General features: G+C 37.9%; 1 non-coding gene across 1 annotated transcript; it reads left to right on the forward strand.

The window, feature by feature from the left end:
* Window positions 1–6,114: 6,114 nt before the first annotated feature.
* On the forward strand, window positions 6,115–6,233 carry LOC145395080 (5S ribosomal RNA). Its single transcript, XR_013896524.1, has one exon. It is a non-coding gene; the product is annotated as a 5S ribosomal RNA (ribosomal RNA).
* The last annotated feature ends 545 nt before the right edge of the window (window positions 6,234–6,778 follow it).

The following is a 6,778-nucleotide window of genomic DNA, read 5'->3' on the forward strand; positions in this document are numbered from 1 at the left end:
CACACACACACACACACCAAGACGAAAGAATACGCTGAGTCATCTCTGAGGTTTGTTTAGACTACAACAACACGGAGATTGTAAGTACATGCTTTGCACTTTAAGTATTGCAAAATGGATACAAACTTCAGTAAAACAAATTTGGAAAAGAAAAGGGATAAAAGTAAAAAGCAAAATGATGATTTCTACCAAGAACTGGTTGAAGTAGAGACTCACAATAGACTGGTTGAACGTGTAAACAAACTAGAAATGGCTTTCAAAAATGAAATTGATGGAATAAAGAAGCAGATGCACTTGCAAAAGGAAGAAATAGAAAAAGTAGGAAGGGAGGCCAATAAGAAAGACATAACCATCAGTGAACTAACAGTGGAACTGAGTACACTTAGGAAGAAAATGAGTGAAATGGCAAGTTCAGTAGTCAATCACGAGAGTGTTATGGAAGAGTTCAAAAATGACACAGAGACAATTAGGCAAGTTAGCAGTCTTATTGACCAGAGCAGTGATATTGAAGAGAAGATAACACAAGTGAATGAAGCCGTGCAAAGCTACAAAAATGATGTAGAAACCACGTATGCTAAAATGGTGAAAGTAAAGAAAGACTTAGAAACAAAGGTGGAGGAAAAAAGCATTAAAAAGGAGGTGAAATGAATAATCCAAAACAATCCAAAGTTAGTCAGAGATTCAGTAGAGATAAACAAATCAATAGTAATCACTGGTATAGAAGAGGAAGAAGTTAAAAACAAGATCACAAGAGACAAAAAGGAGATGGCAAATGTAATGAGCTTACTGAAAGAAGTATCAGAGGAAATCTGTAGTAAAGACATAGAGGAACACAAAAGGTTAGGGAAATACGAGAAAAGCAAGACAAGACCTCTAAAGGTGACTTTCCAGAGTGTAAACACTGTGGAAGAGATACTAAAAAATGCAAAGAATCTTAAGGAAAAAGAGGAGTTCAAAAATGTATGGATAAAAAGATGCCTAACACAAGAGGAACTGGAATTACTGAAAGAGAAAAGGGAGGAAGCAAAAATAAAAAATGAGGGAAGATCAGAAGAGGAGAAGAAGAAATTTTTTTACAAAGTAATAGGATTGCAGGTACGAAAGTGGTACACAAATAGGATGGAAGAAAAAGGAGGAAGGTAGTAGAACCATGTTATGACAAGTTTATAAACAAGATGATAAAGTTGATGTACTCAAATGTGGATGGAATGGTATCTAAATTACTAGAGATGAATGATTATGTCAGAGAAAATGAACCACAAATAATATGCCTAATTGAAACAAAATTAATACCAAGGATATCAAATGACATACTAAACTTAGAGGAATACAATATATGGAGAAGAGACAGATATTTAAAAAAAGGAGGAGGAATTATAATATTAACTAAGAAAAATCTAAAAGTCAAGGAAATAAAACTAGATATACCATCACAAGTAGAACTGATTGCAGTAGAGATCAACACATCTGAAGGTAAAGTAATTGTAGTCAATTTGTACATGCCACGCAGATCAAACACATGGGAAAGAGACGAATATGAGGACCTGGCAGAGAGTACAATTCAGAGTGTAAGATCATTGCTACATAAAATGGAAGAGAAATCGGAAAGAATTATACTAACTGGGGACTTCAATACAAATATAAATTGGAATACTCTAGATATAAATAGCCAAGAAAGCTGTTGGGACCAAAAGCTCCTGGATCTCGTACAAGAGTTTTTCTTAACGCAACATGTGAGGGAAACCACCAGAAAAAGAGGACTTGATGTACCTTCAGTGCTAGATCTAATATTTACAAGGCAAGAAAATGATACTGACAGTTTCATATATCACCCTCCATTCGGCAAAAGCGATCATGCAGTACTAAATTATAACTTCAGGATAGCATATGACAGTAAACAGCAATGATAGTTACAAAAAGAGCCTAAACTATAAAAAGGGAAATTATCAAGACCTAAAGAAATATTTCTTAGAAGTTGATTGGGAAAATGAGCTTAGATAACAAGATTTAAATGCTGTATATAAAAATTTTTGTGAATTTTATGAAATAGGAGTCCAGAAGTACATCCCACAGCACAAAGAAGCAGATAAGAAAATACAGAAATGGTTCAATACAGAATGTAAAAAATCAAAAGAAAGAAGAGATTTGTTGTGGAATAGATACAGAAGACACAATAGTGAAAGGGCGTATAATAATTACAAACAGGCAAGAAACGACTATACAAGAATAAGGGGGGGAAGCCCAAAAACAGTTTGAGGAGGATATAATAAATAAAAGTAGTGATCAACCAAAGCTGTTTTACAGCTATATCAGAAGCAAAACTAAAGTAAAAGATATAATACAATCCATTACAGACGAGGGAATCACTTATGCACAAGAGAAAGATATTTGTGAAGCACTAAATAAGAATTTCCAATTAGTTTTTACAGAAGAAAAAAATTTTGAGAGGGACTATGTGGAACACGCATGTCCACACATGCTACCAGATATACAAATAGCAGAAAAAGTAATACAGGAGGAGTTAAGTAGATTAGACAGAGGAAAAGCAAGTGGTCCTGATGAAATTTCATGTTGGGTACTACGAGAATGTGCAAAGGAGTTAAGTAAACCATTATTTTTAATTTTCAAGAAATCCTTGAGTCAAGGTAAACTACCTGATATTTGGAAAAAAGCAAATATTGTCCCCTTATTCAAGAAAGGAAATAGACAAAATCCACTCAACTACCGACCAGTATCACTGACCAGTGTTGTAAGCAAGGTATTAGAAAAACTTATAAGAAAAGATTGGGTAAATCATCTAGAAGAACACAGTATGATAACAGAGAGACAGTTTGGTTTCAGAAAAGGAAAATCATGCGTTACTAATCTGTTGAGCTACTATGACAGAGTAACAAACACAATACAGGAAAGGGAAGGATGGGTGGACAGTATCTATTTAGATTTCAAGAAAGCTTTTGACACAGTACCACACCAAAGACTTTTATGGAAACTGTACCATCAAGGAGGAATTAGAGGCAAACTGTTTTGTTGGATGCAAGACTTTCTCATAAAAAGAGAAATGAGGACAGTACTAAGAGGAAACTACTCATCATGGAAAGAAGTGACTAGTGGAGTACCACAGGGTTCAGTGCTGGCACCAATCATGTTTTTAGTGTATATAAATGATATAAACAGTAACACTGGAAATGAGAGCTATCTGAATATGTTTGCAGATGATGCAAAAATACAAAGGAGAATTATTAACACAGACTCTTGTAAACAGCTACAAGAAGAATTAAATAAACTTCATGAATGGAGTAGTACATGGCAAATGGAATTCAATGTGGACAAGTGTCATGTAATCAAGTTTGGTAAAAGTGGAAAAAGACCTGATTGGGATTATAAGTTAGGAAATAAAATTCTATACACATCAGAAAGAGAGAAAGACCTAGGTGTGATTATCAATAACAGACTATCTCCGGCTGACCACATCAGCGAGAAGGTGCGGAACATGTATACACTGCTTGCAAATATGAGAATAGCATTCACATATATAAATGAAGACATGCTAAGAAGGATAATAACATCATTCATTAGACCAATCCTGGAATATGCATCAGTAGTATGGAGTCCTCATCTCAAAAAGCATATAGACAAGATTGAAAAAGTTCAAAGGGCCGCTACAAGATGGATACCAAGCTTAAGGGACCTAAGCTACGAAGAAAGACTACATAAACTTAATCTACCAACACTACAGGAGAGAAGGAAAAGAGGTGGCATGATAATGCTATATAAATGCATATCAGGAAAGGAGAAAATAGACATAAATGATTACTTAACATATGGAGAAGCATCAGCAAGAGGACACTGCAAAAAAACTGCATAAGAAGAGAGGTGATAAAGACGTAAGGAAATTCAGTTTCCCAAACAGAGCAATTGATCAGTGGAATGCACTATCGAATGAAATAGTGTGTGCCAAAACAATTCACAAATTTAAGGATATGTACGATAAATATGGTTTAAGACACGGGACAGTACGAGCTTGACTCATTCCTGTAAAGATACAATTAGGTAAGAACACACACACACACACACACACACACACACACACACACACACACACACACACACACACACACACACACACACACACACACACACACACACACACACACACACACACACACACACAACCTTTCACCTTTACACTCTGTCACTTTCTTGATGGATCGCTACGCTTCGTCTTCTGGAGATAGACATACAGACACACACTCTTCTCTTTTCACAGGCCTCTTTCTTTTCATGTAAATATTTCCTCTATTTTTTCGTTCACATGATTTGCTTCCTTTTGTTTGTTTCTTAAGGTGTTGAAAAATTTATTAGCTTTTTTTTTTTTATTGATTTGTGTATATTTTTTCTTATCACTTTTCTCTCTTCAGTTTATATATTATTATTTTTGTAGCTTCTTTCTTAGTTTTCCATTCTTTCGTACTTTGTCACGATGGTGAAGTATAAAATCTGTCCATCACTCTCCCTCCATAAACATTATCCGGTTTCTACCCCACATTTTCTTTTTTTATCTTGTTTCCATATCTTTTTCTCCTCCTCCTCCTCCTCCTCCTCCTCCTCCTCCTCCTCCTCCTCCTCCTTATCATATCTTACCCCTCTTATCACTCTCTTCTCCCTTCTTTTATCAGTGAAGATTACACGCGAATAACCATGAACCCCCACCAACGGTGGCATAGTTCTGCAGTTTATTGTGTTGTAGTGACAGGATTCAGATTCCTTTAATTAACCTTATTTTTTCCTCTGAGCTAAATAAAATCGTGGGAAAGTAGCAAGACAACGTCCCAGCATTTGATATTATTCAGTTCAGGAGTAGCATAGAGTGGTGAACTGATTACAGACATACTTCATTAATCCCTTCATTACTTCGAGTCTCCTCACCAAAGTAAAATAATCTTGAGGTAGAAAAAAAACACATCATCGGGCTGGAGGAGCTAATAGAACATTGGTATCTATAAGTATCGCTATAATTTTTTCTTTTTAACCTGCTCCAAATTTTAACCCTTTTACAATATATTTCACGTAGCTCAGGGCAGAAAAACAAAATACTGTGGCCATATATGCTTTCTGTAGCACTTCTTCGTGATTGGCATCACATTCTTGTGTTAATCTACTGTTATAACTGCATTCAAGATGGAGACATGGCAATTTTAGGCCAAGGTAAAGTGAACAGGGAATAGGATGTCTGCGTGTTTTAGCTTAACCCTTCATTTGCGTCTTAACCTTCATCTCTTCGTCCGTTCACTTTTTAGCCCCCCCCCCTCTCTCTCTCTCTCTCTCTCTCTCTCCTACTGTTTTATAGATTGCAGGAGTCATTGACCGTGCATATACCAGTATGTATTTTTTTTTTTTATGCGAGGAAGAAGGAACCAAAGGCCATGAGCCCGCAGTAACAGTTCCCTCCAAGAGAAAAACAAAATACAATAGAGAGCCAAATTCAAGATCCGATCAATTTGAGATGCCTGAACACACTGCGTTTGAAAGACTGGAGATCATAGGTAGCAGGAAATACAGACAGAGGGAGACAGTTCCAGAGTTGACCTGTTGCATAAATGAAAGACTGGGAGCAACGGTTAACTCTTGCATTAGAGAGTTGGACAGAAAAGGGATGAGAGTTTGCTGCCAGAAGGGTGCTACACGCCCGTCGTAGAGATGGAGGAATGCAAGCAGACAGTTCAGAGGAGCAGTGACCATTAAAGTAGCAATAGAAAAGAGATAAAGATGCAACAGTGCGGCGAAGAGACAGAGGTTGAAGGGAGTCAGTAAGAGGGGGAGAGTTAATGAGACGAAAAGCCTTTGACTCCACCCTACTGAGAAGAGCTGTATGTGGAGAGCCTCCCCACACATGAGAGTTGTACTCCACACAGGGGCGGATAAAACCCCTGTATAGAGTCAACAATTGTGCAGGGGTAAAGAAAGAGCGGAGTCGGCTTAGCACACCCAATCTCTCAGAAGCAGATTTTACAAGAGATGTAATATGATCTTTCCAAGATAAGTCCCGAGTAAATGAACCCCCCAAGCATGTTCAAGGATGATGCTGGATTAAGCTGAATATTATTAAACATTAGTGCCAACGGCCATACCACGTTGAGTACACCGCTTCCCGTCCGATCAGCGAAGTTAAGCAACGTTGGGTCTGGTTAGTACTTGGATGGGTGACCGCCTGGGAACACCAGATGTTGTTGGCATCCCTACGTGTCAAGTGGGGTTGGTGGAGGATTAGTGCCCCTCCCTGTAAAACAATTAACTCTAAGCCCTTGGCCACCCCGTGTGGGATACATGGCGTCTGGCAATGGATGGATGGGTATACCTATGGAACATTTTGTCGGGTTGATAGGTGTAAGAACTAAGTCTTAGATGCATTAAAAACAACCATATTATTTTTACCCCAGTCAGAGATAAGAGCCAAGTCAGACATTAGGTGTGCCATAGCCTCATCCCTTGTTTGCTGAAGTAACTGTTGAGATGGACGTTGCGGGAACCGAATGGAAAGGTGAAGGGTGGAGTCATCAGAGTATGAGTGGATAGGGTTAGATGTAGAGCTTAGAAGATCATTGATGAATAAAAGAAAGAGAGTTGGTGATAGGACAGAGCCCTGAGGAACACCACTGTTGATAGATCTAGGAGAAGAACGATGGCCGTCTAAAACAGCGGCTATAGAACGACCAGAAAGGAAGCTAGCAATGAAGGCACAGATAGAAGGATAGAAGCCGTAGGAGGGCAGTTTGGAAAT

Source organism: Coenobita brevimanus, chromosome 29 (assembly GCF_032717465.1).
Source record: "Coenobita brevimanus isolate Jiangsu-jjx chromosome 29, ASM3271746v2, whole genome shotgun sequence".
In the NCBI taxonomy this organism is placed as follows: Eukaryota; Metazoa; Arthropoda; class Malacostraca; order Decapoda; family Coenobitidae; genus Coenobita; species Coenobita brevimanus.